Below are 16641 nucleotides of genomic sequence, written 5' to 3' on the forward strand. Positions count from 1 at the left end.
AGGTGGGGCCTGACCAGGGCAGAGTAGAGGGGGAGGATCACCTCCTTCGACCTGCTGGCCACACTCCTCCTGATGTAGCCCAGGATCCCATTGGCTCTCTTAGCCACCAGGGCACACTGCTGGCTCATGGCCAACCTGTCATCAACCAGGACCCCCAGGTCCTTCTCCACTGAGCTCTTCTCCAACAGGTCATCCCCCAGCCTGTACTGATACATGTAGTTATTCCTTCCCAGGTGCAAGACTCTACACTTGCTTTTATTAAGCCTCAGCTCGTTTCTCCCTGCCCAGCTTTCCAGCCTGTCCAGGTCTCTCTGGATGGCAGCACAGTGTTCCTGCGTGTCAGCCACTCCTCCCAGCTTTGGATCATCAGTGTACTTGCTGAGGGTGGATGCTATTCCCTCATCAAGGTCGTCAATGAAGATATTAAACAGGACTGGACCCAACACTGAGCCCTGGGGAACACCGCTAGTCACAGGTCTCCAGTCAGATTCTGCTCCACTGATCACCACCCTCTGAGCTCAGTCTGACAGCCAGTTCTCAACCCACCTCACTGTCCACTCATCTGTCCCATGCTCTCCCACCTTTGCTTTCAGGATGTCATGGGAAACAGTACCGAAAGCCTTGCTGAAGTCAAGGTAGATGACATCCACTGCTCTGCCTCCATCTACCCAGCCAGTGATGAGATCATAGAAGGCTATGAGATTGGTCAAGCACGATCTCCCCTTGGTTAATCCGTGCTGACTACTCCTCATGACCTTCTTTTCTTCTAATTGCTTGGAGATAGCATCCAGAACAAGCTGTTCCATCAGCTTTCCAGGGACAGAAGTGAGGCTGACTGGCCTATAGTTGCTGGGATCCTCCTTCTTGCCCTTTTTAAAGACCGGAGTGACATTGGCTATCCTCCAGTCTTCAGGCACTGCTCCTGTTCTACAAGACCTGTTGAAGATGATAGAGAGCGGCTCAGCAATCACTTCCACCAGCTCCCTCAGCACACGTGGATGCATCCCATCCTGGGTCATGGATTTATGTGTGTTAATCTCTTTGAGACGCTCCTGGACCACCCGCACCTCAACCACAGGGAAGCTCTTCATTTCCCAAACTCTATTACTTTCTTCCAGTGTCTGTGGGTCCCGAGGGGTCTTTGAAGTGAAGACCGAAGCAAAGGCAGCATTCAGTATCTCCACCTTCTCAGCATCCCCCATTACCAAGACACCTGCCTCGTTCAGCAAGGGACCCACATTATCCCTGGTCATCCTCTTACTACTCAGATATCTAAAAAAACCCTTCTTATTATCCTTTATGTCCCTTGCCAGTTTCAATTCCAAGTAGGCTTTAGCCTTCCTAGTCGTGTCCCTACAGGCCCTGACAACATTCCTATATTCTTCCCAGGTGCTCAGACCCTTTTTCCACAGCTCACAGACCTTCTGCTTCCCCTTGAGTTTACTCATTAGCTCCCTGCTCATCCATGCAGGTCTTCTGCCTCTCTTTCCGGATTTCTTGCTCAAAGGGATGCACCGGTCCTGGGCTTGGAAGAAGTACTGTTTAAGCGCTAGCCAGCTCTCACAGGCTCCCTTACCTTCTAACAGTGTATCCCACAGGATAGCTCCTATTAGGTTGCAGAGGAGATCAAAGTTTGCTCTTCTAAAATTCAGGTTAGCTATCCTACTTGTTGGCTTGCTGCTTCCACTCAGGATCTTGAACTCAACTATTTCATGGTCACTTTGTCCCAAGCTGCCCCTGACCTTCATTTCCCAGTGAGTCCCTCCTTGTCTGTACAAACAAGGTCCAGTACCCGCCCTCCCCTTGTAGGTTCCTGCACCATCTATAGCAGGAAATTGTCTTCTACACACTGCAGAAATTGTCTGGACTGCATACGACTGGCCGTGTTGCTTGCAGCAAATACCTGGGTAATTGAAGTCCCCAATAAGGACCAGAGTCTGGGATCTCAAGGCTACTTCTAGCTGCTTGTAGAATGCACTATCAACTTGCTCCTCCTGATCAGGGTAGAACACACCCACAACAGTGTCCTCACACTTGCCTGCCCCTTGATTCTTACCCACAAGCACTCAACTGATGGATCATCCTTCCCCAGGTGGAGCTCAATACATTCTAGCTGCTCTCTTACATAAAGAGCAACTCCTTCAACTCGCTGCCCTAGCCTATCTTTCCCAAAAAGCACATAGCCATCTATGACAGCGTGCCAGTCATCCAGGCTGTCCAACCACGTCTGTGTGATTGTAATGAGATCGTGGCCCTGTGACCACACAAAGACCTGTAACTCTTCCTGTTTATTACCCATGCTCTGCGCATTCGTATATGGGCACTTCAGGGGGGCAGCAAATGCAGGTATCCTCAACAGGTCACGGGGAAATTTCCAACAGGGGATGGGCAATGGCGGCTCCACTGAGGAGTCCTCAGGGCAATCCACAGTATTTTCCCTACTATCACGTGAAGCAACATCCCCAAGTCCGTCCCTGTGCCGTTGGCATTTACCTTCTTCCGCCATCAACTCTCATCATGTCTCCCAAAGCACTTGCCTGACCCCAACAGCCTTCATTATATCACCTTCCCCTTTCTTAACTAGTTTAAAGCTCACACCATGAGCCCTGCCATCTCCTGGGCAAGGATCCACTTTCCCCTTGGGGACAGGTGAGCCCCATCAACAGTCATCATGCCAGGAGCTGAGTACACATCCCTTGGCCAAAAAACCTGAAGTTCCTATGCCGGCACCAGCCTTTCAGATATGTTCGATGCCTGGGTTCTCCTAACCTGCTCTGAACCCATCATCCCACTAGTAGGGAAAGAGGAAAATATTATTTGAGCTCCCCCTCCCTCAACAAAGCGCCCTATGTCCTGGAATTCCCTTTAGATAGCTTGCAGGCTACACTTTGTGATTGCATCACTGCCTGCTTGAACTGTCAATAATGGGCAGTAGTCAGAGGATCTCACCAGCCCTGCGAGCCTTTCTGGTGATGTCTCTGTCCTGGGCTCCAGGGAGGCAGCACACCTCCCTGTGTGTAGGGTCAGGTCTACATATGGGGCCCTCTGTCCCCCTGAGGAGGGAATCCCCTACCACAACTACCCTTCACCTAACAGAGGCAGTCTAGAAGAGTGCGGTCGATCGCCTCACTCTAGGTGCCTGCTTCCTCAACTTCCAGGGCCCCAAACCTATTGCTTAGGGAAACCTGTGGGAGTGCCTATGATGGTGAGCTGGGACTGTCTTCCAGCCCTCCTCAGGGTTCAGGTCACCCCCTTCTGGCTGACCAGGACAGGGCAGGGGGACCATCATCAGTTGAGGGGTGTCTTCCTTGCACACTTCCCTCTGGGACGCCAGGGAGCTACTCCACCAGTCAATCTTCCTCTCACACTCCCCAATGCTTCTCAGTCTCTCCACCTCTTCTTTGAGCTCTGCCCCCATGCTAAGCAGATCTTCCACCTGCCCATACCTCACACAGGTGGAATTGCCGCCACCATCCACCAGCAGGAGCAGGCTCAGGCACTCCCTGCAGCCAGAGACTTGCACAGCCTCACTCCTGGACAGGCCCTTGGTCTGGGTCTCCATGCTCTTAGTGGGGTGAGCCCTCTGTCTGCTGGAGACCACATGTCTGGGCAGGCCCTTGGTCTGGGTTGCTACACTCTTTATGGGGCGAGCCCTCTGTCTTGTGGAGACCACACTCCTGGACAGGTCCTCGGTCTGGGTCCCCACGCTCTTATAGAATCATAGAATCATAGAATGGTCTGGGTTGGAAGGGACCCCAAGGATCATAGAGCTCCAACCCCCCTGCCACAGGCAGGGACACCAACCTCCAGGCCTGGATCTACACAAGGCTGCCCAAGGCCCCATCCAACCTGGCCTTGAACACCTCCAGGGACGGGGAATCCACTACTTCTCTGGGCAGCCTGTTCCAGCACCTCACCACTCTTTCTGTAAAAAACTTCCCCCTAATATCTAATCTAAACCTTCCCTCCTTTAGCTTTAGTCCATTCCCCCTTGTCCTGCCATTATCTGTTCTTTTAAAAAGTCGAATCCCCTCCTGCCTATAAGCTCCCTTCAGGTACTGGAAGGCTGCATGGGGTGTGCCCTCTGCCTGGTAAATGCCATGTGGTCTCAGAGCTGTCAGTAAGTGAGGCAGTTCCCCAGGTGTTGAGAGACAGAACTTACCTGCCTGGCCACACAAGCTTACAGGGTCAGCACTGTGCACACGCTGACCTTCCCTCTCTCTATGTCAGGTGACGTAGAGTCACCTCTCACTATGTCAGCCTCTCTCTAAGGCTTTTTCAAGGCGATGGGTGGTGCTGGGGCCGCTGTTGCCTTGGCAATGCCCCTCTCTTGCGAGAGAGCTATCGCTTACTGCCGGGTGTCTCCGCTGCACAGGGGGTTCTCCTGGCAGAACAATCACTCCAAACCGTCTCGCAGTTCACGATCTATCGCTACGGCTCTGGCTGTGCTGGTTCCAAGCAGTCGACCGCGTGGACTGATAAGGCTGTGAGGCCAGCCTGCATTCAGTGGCTTGGATTTGGCATAAAAGTTGCCTTTGGCAGGCTGATGTGAAACTAGAGGGTTTTGTTTCTTCAACATAAAGGAAAAAACCTCAAACGATAACCTTGCTGACATTAATCTAAGGTGTTCTTATTAACACAGATCTTGGATCTGCAAGAGTGCATCAAACAATAGACTAGTAGCTTTCTTGCATTAGGAGATCAGCAAAGACTAAAAGGATTGTGAAGCAACTTCTGTGGGCCATGGTGGTGAAATGGTTCAGGTATGTTATCTGGGAATGTCGGGTTTTTTCATTGACATACAGAGCAGGGATAGTAACAGCTCTCTCCAGGTCAGTAGCTGGCTCCTGAGTTTGCAGAAAGCTGTTTTCTATCCTGGGGATCATCTATGCAGAAGTTTCCTACTCTTTTCCTCAATTGCTTGGTCTCAGATCAGGGTGTAGATAAGGCCACCCCTTACATGAAAGGCCTCTGCCATACAGAGTTTGGCAGCACCTGCCAAAATCTGAGGTTGGGCCTTGAAATATCCTGGGTGGAGACCAGAGGGAGAGAGAAGAAACGTGGAAAAGGTATTCTGGGTGTAGCAAAGGGAGAAAAATTGTCCCCTGCCATGGATGTTTTCTAGGCTCCTTCATGGAGCAAGCTTTGTGTTTGGAGAAAAAAACACCCCAGTAATTATCACACTACTTACTGTTTGTTAGACTGATAATCTGAGAACTGGTTGCGTTCCATATTTTTTAAATCCAGTGCCAGATGGAGTGAGCATCAGATATTTATGAGAGTGCAGCACACAAATTGAAACAAATAATTTCTCCTATGGAGGCTGCTTAACAGACCCAGAGTAACTTTCTTATCAGCTTTCTACAAAACTGTCAAACAATGCTTATGGAATCTATACAGAGGTGTGAACATCTCACTAACCCACTGCTAACCACAAAGCTCTGCACAGATGAACAATCCCATGAATGGAAAACAGCTTGTCGAGACCAGCGTGAGCCCCCTGCCCTCCTGTGCAAGGGAACAAACAGGTTGCCCACCTTCCCTGTGACCTTATCACTGTTTATAAATATGTAAAGTGTGAAAGTCAGGAGGAAAGAGCCAGGATCTTCTCAGTGATGGCCAACAATAGGACAGGGGACAACGGGTGCAAACTGGAGCATAGGAACTTCCGTGTGAACATAAGGAGAAACTTTATCACTGTGAGGGTGTCAGAGCACTGGCACAGACTGCCCAGAGAGGTTGTTGAGTCTCCTCTGGAGACATTCAAAACCCGCCTGAAGGTGTTCCTGTGTTATTTAGCCTAGGTCATGCTGCTCTGGCAGGGGGGGTAGACCACGTGATCTTTTGAGGTCCATTTGAACTCCTAATGTTCTGTGATTCTGTGATTCCCTTTGCTCAGCTCATTGATAATGCTTGGGTCAAGCTGTAGACCTGTTCATATTTCTCTTGAGTAGTGGAATAAACATGAGAAATTGGTGTCTCTCCTCGTTTAAGTAAGAAAGACCTCATTCCTGCATGCATGTAGTTGTCCTAGCATTGCTGTATGAATGCTACAATGAATTGCTATAGGGCAACTGCAAACTTATCAAACCAAGATGAATCCAGATATAAAGGCAGCCAAGAGCTCAAAAGCAACTTTGAAAGCATTGACTAAACAGCTCCTGCTTTCAGCAAGTGGAGGGTAACTGGACAAGGGGCAATGGCTTCAAGTTGGAGCACAGGAAGTTCCGCACCAACATGTGGAAGAACTTTTTCCCAGTGAGGGTGACAGAGCCCTGGCACAGGCTGCCCAGGAGTGTTGTGGAGTCTCCTTCTCTGGAGATATTCAAGACCTGTGCTTTGGCAGGGGGGTTGGACCCGATGATCTCTTGAGGTCCCTTTCAACCCCTACGATTCTGTGATTCTGTGATTCTGTGATTATTTACCTCTGCAACCTGCCCTAGGGAACCTGCTTTGGCAGGGAGAGCTGGACTCTATGATCTCTGGAGGTCCCTTTCAAACCCTGTGATTCCATGATTCCCATCCTCTGGGGTCTTTCTCCAGCTTTTGATGCTGTTGACTAAGTGCTACTGATGCCCTGTATGTGTAAGGAGCAAGGTTTCAGAGTGATATAATCAAACTGTGAGTGAAAAAGAAAGCATCAGAAGGAGTGAAATTACCTCTCTGCTGATGTTGCTTTCCTTTGCAGAGTCTCACATGACAAGATGTGGTCTGATTTTAAGCCTGTTTGCAGCCATCAGCTGAACAGACAAGGTGGCATGGACTTCACAAAATTATGTCCAAGTGCTTGATGCTTGAGTACTATCAAAATAGCTTGTATCTCAATTAAGGCTGGACAGTGTCAATGCTGCAGGTGGAGGAAGGACTTTGAGGATCCAAAAGTAAGGTGTGGCTTCCTTTGAAGCACTCAGCAGTCATTTATTTTGAGATCCCTCAGTGCTTCTAGATGTCCTGTGGACAGAAAAAGCTTGCAGGTAGCTGTATCTGTGAGTAACATTCCCTTTGTTTGGGAGCTGATGTGATAGAAAGCAGCCCTGTGGAAAAGGGTGTGGGGCTACTGATGGATGAAAAGCTGGACACGAACCAACAATGCATACTTGCAGCCCAGAAGGCAAATCATATCCTGTGTGTGGCCAGCAGATCAAGAGAGGTGATTCTCCCCCTCTGCTCTGCTCTGCTCTGCTCTGCTCTGCTCTGCTCTGCTCTGGTGAGACCCCAGAGACTGTATCCAGCTCTGCAGCCGTCAACATGAGAAAAGCATGGATCTCTTGGAGCAGGTCCATAGGAGGGCCATGAGGATGATCCAAGGACTGGAGCACCTCTCCTGTGAAGACAGGCTGAGAGAGCTGGGTTTGCTCAGCCTGGAGAAGTGAAGGCTCAGAGGAGATCTTATAGCGACCTTCCAGTAACTAAAGGGGACCTGCAGAAAAGCTGGGGATGGACTGTTCGGAAGGTCATGTAGCAATAGGATGAGGGACAATGGGTTTGAACTAGAGGAGAGTAGGTTTAGATTACACATTAAGGAAAATTCTTCACTATGAGGGTCGTGAGGCACTGGAACAGGTTGCCCAGCGAGGTGGTGGCTGCCCCGTCCCTGGAGACATTCAAGGTCAGGCTTGATGAAGCTCTGAGCAACCTGTCCTAGCCAGAGATGTCCCTGGTTACTGCAGGGGGGGGTTGGACTAGATTACCTTTAAAGGTCCCTTCCAACCTAATGTATTCTATGATTCTACGATTCCTTCTTCCAGAAGGTTTGAAGACTCTATCCCACTATACAAATTATGTTCTGGCCTCAACTGACTGTCATTTGATATCTAGACTACAGCAAAATATCTGGGCAGAAAGTCATTGGACTGTAAGAGATCCTGCTGCCATTGGATGAGGAAAAACATGTCTTAAGCACGTCAGTTTACCATGCAGTTATTGCTCAGGCTTTCAATGGGAAGATTTATCATTTTGTTTTAAGTTCTCATTAAACTTCTAAAGCTCCAGACTAGAGGGCACAGTTAGTATTTTTCTATGTTGGGCACATCAGACTACCATCAGATGAAACTCAGGGGCACAGGAGGAAGAGCTTGCTTGTGGCTAATTGATGGATGAGGAGTGAACTCCATGAGTTGCATGTTTCTCCAGATGGCCCTTAACAGGAATGGTGGGTGTGGAGGGAAGGGTTCCAGCTCTGGGCCTGGTACATGGCTGTCAGCTGGATGGAACTGGCAGTGCCATAGTCCAGAAAACATAGCAGTGGGAGGACTGAGCCATTTACTGTTGCTGAAGATGATGTCAGAGATCATGCTGGGAGTCAGCCGCACATTCCACCTTGCTCCGCTGTGCAGCAGAGTGGTGGAACTCGAGGGGAGCCTGTGCATTGGTCAGGTCACCCCTCTGTCTGGCTCTCATCCCTCTGGTACCTATCCTGAGGCTGAATGGTTGTGTGCAGGTCGTGAAAGGTGGCTCACAGTCCCAGGAAACCACTCTTGTAAAATGAATGCTGAGTGTCAAAGGCACTTCACAATGCAAAGCAATTGTGAAGTAATAATTCTCAGTGTGAAGTAATTGTTGACAAAGGGTAGGGCTCATCAGCTGTCTTACCAAAATCTTGATTTGCACAGAGTAAATGGTTCCATTTCTAAGTCTGGTTCCAGTGGTTTGCGTTTGATTTAGAGCATAATTCTTCAAGTAGATCAGTGTAGCAATGTTCAAGGACAACATACCAGCTCTTCATGAGAAGATAACCAAAAAGAGTGGAAGGAGCTTAATGTATTTGTCAGAAATTAGTCACTTTTGTTTGTCCTACAGGCAGGACTGTGCTGGAGTCTCACAAACTGACCACCCAATGAGATGGTTAGGACTCCAACACGCTTCTCGAATACTCTGAACATGACAAACAGAACATGGTTTTACAGACACCAAAATAAAAATTTCCTTCCTTCTGGGAAACAGGGAGCTCGGAACATCTCGATAACTGAAATTCCCCAGAATGCAGTCCTCCCATCTGTAATTTCAATTAAACGAAACTAAATTAGTGCTCACCACTTAATTTCCCGATTGCCTTCTGATAAGCAGAAACATTTCCCTCAACACTGCTCAGATGTTTTCAACCTATTATTTCTGCAACTTCTGCCAGTTTTCTGGGGTAATTACAGAGACGGTTCTGAACATAAAAGAGGTCTTTCCGTGGGCCATCAGATAGCCAGAACATGCAGACCTGCATCCAAGGTTGAAAGACTTGGGCAAGATGGTCCACTATGCCGTGATCGGCACAGCACAAAACTGGGATGCTCTAGGCCTGTTACAGCAGGCATCAGGAAGGCTCTTCTCCCCAAGGGCAGAGGTATGGGGAGCTAGCCCACAGAACTGTCCCATAGCACTGAGAATTATTTCCTCTCGCTTCCAATGCCCCCTCTACGCTAAAACATGGATTTCTTCTGTATTGCAGAATAGCTGTGTACTACATGTATCACAACAGCAGCTTCTCGTCTCTTTGGTGCTCTCTGTTCTGATGCCATTTCAGTTCCTGTTAAAAGGACAAGAACATGAAGTAGTGCCTTCTGAAATGCAACATCTCTGTGAAAATTCAAAATTCATTTAAGTTTTTACAAAGGAACAAGGGTCAAGTATGGTTGTAATAACTAACAAGATGTGTGTTGTTTAATCTTCAAAGCAAGTTTTATCTTTAGAGGTCCATAATTTACTCAGTAAATATTGTTCCTCTTACTTCAAAAGGAAGCAATAATTAGATTATCCCTGGACTCAGATTAACATTTAATTTGTACATACCTTCAGAGGAACACAGTTGTCTGAACACAATAGCAAAATAATTCTTTTCAACTCTGTGTGTGTGCTGTCAGTGTTTGAAGTTGTAATTTAATACCCAGAGGAAAGAGATGCAGTGTATGAGATGCAAACACGCAGAGGTTTTCCAAGCCAACATGCCCTCCATCCACTTGTCACCGGTGCAAAGTCGTGACCTGAAGCTGCCTGCTGCTGCCTTCTCCCCACCCGCTGTGGTGCCCAGGTCCCTTCCTGAGTCACTTGTCACCATTTGTGGTTGTGTTTGGGTTTGGTATTTTTTTCCACATGGGGATAATTTGTGGGTTTAGGGGATGATAACTGGCAGGTGTTATTCTAGCTCCATGCGGCACCCTGCTTTAGCCCCACCAAGGGAGCCTGACCTAGGGGCACAGGGTTCCTCTACTGGGATCTTCTGACAGCCATCCTGGGGAGGGGGCTTGCTGGGCACGTGCAAGGTGGAAAATAGGAGGGACAGCTCATGCTTCCCTCTTGGATTCTGGCCTAGCCCATTTTATACAAACAGTCTCCCAATACCAGTGCTGGCAATGGGAGAGATCGGGTTGGCAATGGGTTTCTCCTGGTCTCCTGCCTTTGCCTGGAGGCTAAGATGATCTTTTCATTCCTCAGAAGCAGGGGGTCCTGCTGCGTGACTGGCAAAGCCACTCGACACCATCATGATCGAGACATCCAGGCTGGTGCCTCATTCAGTAAAGTTAGAGAGGGTTGGACCAAAACCCAAGAAGGGCAGTCCCTTGTCCACCCAGCAACTGAAAGAGGCAGCTCTTCCATTAGCTGTAACTGGTGCTGTTATTGCAGCCTCCATTACAATTCAAAAAATGGGCATCACACCTTGCGAAAACACCTGCGTGAAGCCTAAGATGGTAAGACAGCAGAGCTGGAGGGATAGGCAGAACACCAAGGAAATACCTTTTCGCTGCTGACATTTTCATAATTGTCTTAACAATGTGAGTTGCAGGTGCAGCACCACCACATATTCTTACTCATTTTTCTGAAGCCAGAGAGTTTCTTTTAAAGATATAAAAGCGATAATGGGCTCCTTTCTAGGCTTTGAAAAAGAATGTGTCTGCTTTAATGGGACTTAGCTCGAACACCGTTATACATTTTAATGAGGTAATGCACAAGGAGGGTCAAATAGAGCAAGGACTCGTTCTGTTCCTATCAACACGGACACTGTATTGCTAACACAGAAGTAATTCCGTGGCCATAATTTGAATAAAATATGTGGTGTAAGATGTCTATTGAATATTTCAAGTCAGGGGAGTCTGTTGAGCATCGTTGCCATGGGGACTGCATGAAGGTTGGATTAATTAAGGCCTGAGCAGATGCTGTGGAGTATGTAGTGTCATTTGTGCTTTCTGCATGTAATTAATGTTTGGGGTGACAGGGAGGAAGTGAGGAACAAGGGAAGAGGGAGAGAGACCCACCTTAATTTGTGCGTGACAGCTTTCCAGGTAAAATTAATTATTGGCATATGAAAATTGATGCTTCTGCACATGCTAAAAATGCAGATTAAAAAAGAGAGAAAAAAGGGACTATCAAAATCAGCATCAAGCTGAGTCATCATGTTTCACATGAAAACCCCAGAACCAAAGACACAAGCTTCACCCCTTGTTCCAAGATTCTGGAATTCAGAAAAACCAGTTCAGCAGTGAAATAAATTAAGATTAAAGAGTAGCATTTAATGTTAGCCTAGAAAGCTCAAACATATCATAGCTTTGGGGAGGCCTTTATATGCATACATAAATTTATGCATGCAAAAGAAAGATGGCATAGCTTATAAACGTGCATGCCTATGTAAAGTTTAGGCCTCCTTACTGTTTTACTGAAGTCTGTTTGGTATTGCTGAGCTCAAAGGAAGCCCTGAGACACCATTGCAAACCCTTTTCCTCTCCCTGTGGTCAATGAGCAATTGCTCTGGGGTGACCAGATTGCGACATACCAATACTTGAAGGGGTCCTACAGGAAAGTGGGAAAGGGAATGTTCACCAGAACAAAGGGTAATGGCTTCAAGCTGAGAGAGGGTAAGTTTAGATTAGATGTTAGGATGAAACTCTTTATTATGAGGGTGGTGAGGCACTGGCACAGGTTTCCCAGAGAGGTTGTGGAAACCCCATCCCTGGAGGCATTTAATGCCAGCTTAGATGTAGCTTTGGGCAACCTGGTCTAGTGAGGGTGTCCCTGCCCATGGCAGGGGTTTGGAACTAGATGATCTCTGAGGTCCCTTCCAAAGCAAACCACCCTGATTCTATGCTTTTATAGCAGGGCTCAATATCTTTAAGATGACATTAAATTCTTTCTTCTTTGCCTCATGGTGAAGAGTAGTGCCCAGTTCTCTACTGGTGCTACCGCATGTGCCATGACCTTCACAGGGAAGGTTTCTTGGGGCATAAGGGATGACACATGGGAGTGACACTTTCTAATGAGGGAGGTAAACGTGGTGGTGGGCATCTGCTCTTCCACTCCCACTCCTGTTCTCCCTCCAGCTTCACAGGGGGAGATGGACAGTCCCAAATTTTCAAAGCCCCAGCCACAAGGATGAGTGAAGAAAAAAAGTCACAAGCTGTGATAAGCATCTTACCTGAAATGGTATTCTGAGTCTTTAGGAAGTCAGGATAAATATTCTGAAGCATCTGTGGTTGATCTGTGAGTAACTGGTTACATTGGGACTGTAGCTGCCTGAAAAATAATTTCAGAAAGTGCTCACAGTGTTTTCTAAGAGTATTTAATTGAAAATAAATCAGCTTCTCCATTTTATACAGTGGAGAAAAATATTCATAGTGTTTCCAGGTGAAATTCTGCAAAAATCCCAACAGTTCCATGTTTTAAGAGGACTAGTTTTCAGCATTTCATGATTAAAAACTGTGTTCCTACCACCACTCCTAGTAATAAGACAAAATCAGTCTTTTTCATCAAAAGAAGTGGAGGGTAAGAGCAAGGATATTAACTTGCTGAGAGCTATTGAATAAAATATTTCTGTGGCACAATTCTCATTCTACATCCTATTTTAGAAAATTATTTTCTAAGCACTTTTGGCAAAAATTCTTACCTGAGTCTACTGCTCATATAACAACCAAGAACTTGAAACACTTATTTTTTTAAAAATAGAATTATTTGTAGTGTAAAACTCTCTGAATCGTCTCTGTGACTGAGGAATGAAAAGCGATGATTTTTTTTTCCAGATTGTGAGAAATAACAGCCAGTCTAATGAATGCTGAAGCATGTCTCTTTCCCAGGTGCTCAATTCTCTTTTTCTCCAATTTGCCTGCTAAATCTGCTGCATTTTTTGCTCGTTTCTTAATACTCAAGGATTATGTCAGATGCTCTCTTGGGAAATGTGGCTTCCTTAGGGTTATGGAAATAATTAGAAAAGATTACAGCCTTCTTTTTGAATGAGTCTAGATTTATTTCTGTTTTTCTTGTGGCTAATGAGAGGCTTGCTTGTTCTTAGTTTGATTTAGAAAACTCTTTTTTTTTCAGAAAGAAAAGTACAATCTAATCCACAATATGAAAAAATAAATCTTTGAGAAAAAGCTGGAAAAAAGTAAACTGAAATGGCTGAATGATTTTGATCAAATGAACATGCTCAAATTAAATGTAGATATATTTTAAATAGAAAGGAGTGAAATAGGTGGAAGGTATTGATACAGGTACAATGTCACTAGGAAAAGTCAGGCATTAAATGAACTGTCTAGCAGGAACATCCCAGATTTGTGATGAAATTCAAGAGGATTTAGTTCAAGTAGATTTGTTCATGTCTCTGCCTCAGTCCTGAACCTTTAACCATAAGCAGACGTGTCTCCTTAGACACATAGAACAGTGTTATCCATAGTATACTTTCCTGTTCTGCTACTCCAGATTTACCTTATATAAACAGTTTCTGAACACATATACTTGGTTGCCAGCTACTTGATTTCAGTGGCAGTTTAGAAGCTTTCTAAGTTTTAGGTATGTGATCATGGGTTGCTCCTGGTCCCTGCTCCTTCGCTCTTTGGTTTTGCATGTTTTTGGCTGATGTTATGGTTATTTGCCATCTTTTTCTTTCAAGAACTATTTTTCCCTTTCATTAGTAATACATAGTAAAATGTTGCTATGTTTTTGTAATATTTACTCGAAACCCTTCATACAATTTGTTACTGGATCACTTTCAAATACATTTTTTCCTTCCTGGCCTTCAAATTAATCTTTATTTTCCCTGAGGTCCTTACTTGTCTATCTTCTTTAATGAAAAGGTAACTGAATGGTAACTCTTGAAAGTATCTTTTGTATCCAAAAGTTCTTGGAAGATACCAACCAAGACATTAAGAGCCTTCAGCTAGTTATAAATCAACTAGCTGGGACACTAGACAAAATGTAACCGTGACAGCCTTAAGCCCCACATGTGCTAAACTCTCTGGCAAGGAGAATGACCTGCAGAGAGTGCCATACAGCTGAATCTGAAGTGTTTGTCATACCCAACTTACTGAAATAGAGATTGGACATTGTTAAGGGGTTTCACATCTTCCATGTAAAAAAAGCCTTAATTTCTTTCCCTAGCACTTATTAATGAATTTATGACTTGAGTTCTTTAGCAAGGCTTTCAATATGGCTTTCTCTTATAACTCCTGAAAACAAACTAGTCAGGGCGTCTGTATCTGTGCTGGAGTAATACTAGACAGTAGCAGAGGCTGGAATCTGAGGGATCCAGACCTGGATCTCCAGACCCAAGCAACCTGGAGACCTGGAAGAGCAGTGGTGGGCCCCGTGTGGTGGGGAAAGCAGAGCTGCAAATCCAGCAGTGTTAGCAGAAGCATAGCCAGCAGGTCAAGGGAAGCAATTTCTTCCCTCCACTGGCTGAGGCTACTTCAAGGATACCATGCCCAGTAAAAGATGATTACAGAAAGCTGGAGTTTGGGGATCCAGAGCAGGTTAGAGTGGATGCAAAGAAGGAGAGCCTAAGGCAACCACGATGGTTTAGTCTATGGAAGATAGAACTGACCTGGGCTCTTACTGCTGCCTTTACCTACCTAATGGGGGATGTAGAGGAGATAATGGTAGCCTTCTCCCAGATCTGCCAGGTGAAAGGACAGGAGGCAGCACATACAAATAGCAGCAAAGGGAGTTCCTTCTGCATTTAAAGGAAAAAACTCTTCACCGTGGGTATGGGCATATACTGGGACAGGTTGTGCAGCTCCATCCTTGGATATCTTCAAAACATTATCTAGACAAGACCCTGAACAACCCGGCTTAGTCTGAAGTTAGCCCTGTTTTGAGAAGGAGGTTGGGCAAGACAATTCTAGAGATCTCCTTCATCTTAAATTACTCTCTGATTTTGTGACAATGTACTATCAATTACTGCTACTGTCCTCTCCCATCCCATCTACCAGCTTTACTGTCTGCATTGCTCTGCTAGAGCCTTGGTGTTTCATTTGGCATCTACCACCTCCTCCATTCTGATCCTGACTTAGAGGCATGTAACAGGTATTCACTGCTGTGCACAGACAAGTTTGTGCTCTTATTTCAAATTCCATCCTCTGCAATGACCCATAATTACTTTCTATCAATACAGTTCCAGTGGTCACCCTTCTTTGCCCTGGATTTTATTACATGATCACTGCTCTCTGGTGGGGACCGTATCTAACTGTGTTACCCTTAGGTAAAACACCGAAAAGTTCTGCTTCTCTGGATTACGTGTTTTGTTTCACCTTCAATTTGGCTGATCTTCTGCAGACAGTAGGTTCAGGAGATAGACTGGAATATTTTTCTTAAAATATTCTTCTTGGACTGAAGAATACAAGCCTTGGGTTCACATTTCCTCTAGAAGTAATACCTAAGGCAAGTGGAGATCTGAAACATGATAAGCATTAGTCCACATTGCTTCAGTTGTTTATCAAAGCCACAGAACAAAACCTTAGCTAACAGGGAATTTGCTGCTGAAAACCTGTGATCTTAATAAGTATTCTTGCACACAAGCGAAACAATTTATGTCTCTTTTTTGTCATTAAAATCCTACTAATTATTTTTAAAACAGGGAGGATTGAATCTCAAGTTCTTTCACTTGAAACTCATGCATGGTTTGAGGTTGCATGGGGGTTTTCTTAAAGCTTTTCAAGAAACACATTTGCACAAAGGGAAAGACTTGCATCAGCTTTGTGGGCCCAGGACAAATGCCCTTGTGAGTATCTGTGAGAGGTGCCAGCCAGACATGCGTTTGTCCCTTCATTTACCAAGGACAGAAGCGCTAGCAGTGCAAAAGCCATTGTCAGACCATACAGTGTGTCACCCATGGGGTAAAAAGCATCAGGGTGTTTGGTCCTACTGCCATTGATGTAGGTGGGACTGCTCGGGACTGCTGGCCACAGCCACAGCTTCAGGGGGGAGCAAACATCTGCCTCCCAGGAGCAGCATGGAGATTCTGTGCTCCCATCCAGAGCTGGCAAAAGAGGATGGAATTATATTATTTAATGACCAGTTGGGGAGCCTGTGAGGCATTTCTTCTAAAGGAGGTTAAAGCATTTGGCCACTGCTGCTGGGGCTGGTTCAGAAAGGCAGAGACTGAGAGCTGGGTCCAGCGTCGTGCAGAGAAATGAAAGCCAGATCCTGCATGCTGACTGTTAAGGCAGCTTCTGGGGAGAAGTTTTTCAGACTCCTCCTGCCATGGTGTGCACATACTACACTGGGACATAGTGCATAGGCACTGGGAGATGCGGCTAAGGGTGAGGGGATGCCAGCAAAGAGGGCAGCTTTTGGGAACTGCACTGATGGATTAAGGATAGGCTGTAGGAGTGAGTGCTGCTGATTGGTAAATAACAGCAGAGAGGAGATAATGAGCTTTCTGACAGACTGGGA

The sequence above is a fragment of the Gallinula chloropus genome (genome assembly GCF_964237585.1).
Source record: "Gallinula chloropus genome assembly, chromosome: Z".
Taxonomy (NCBI): domain Eukaryota; kingdom Metazoa; phylum Chordata; class Aves; order Gruiformes; family Rallidae; genus Gallinula; species Gallinula chloropus.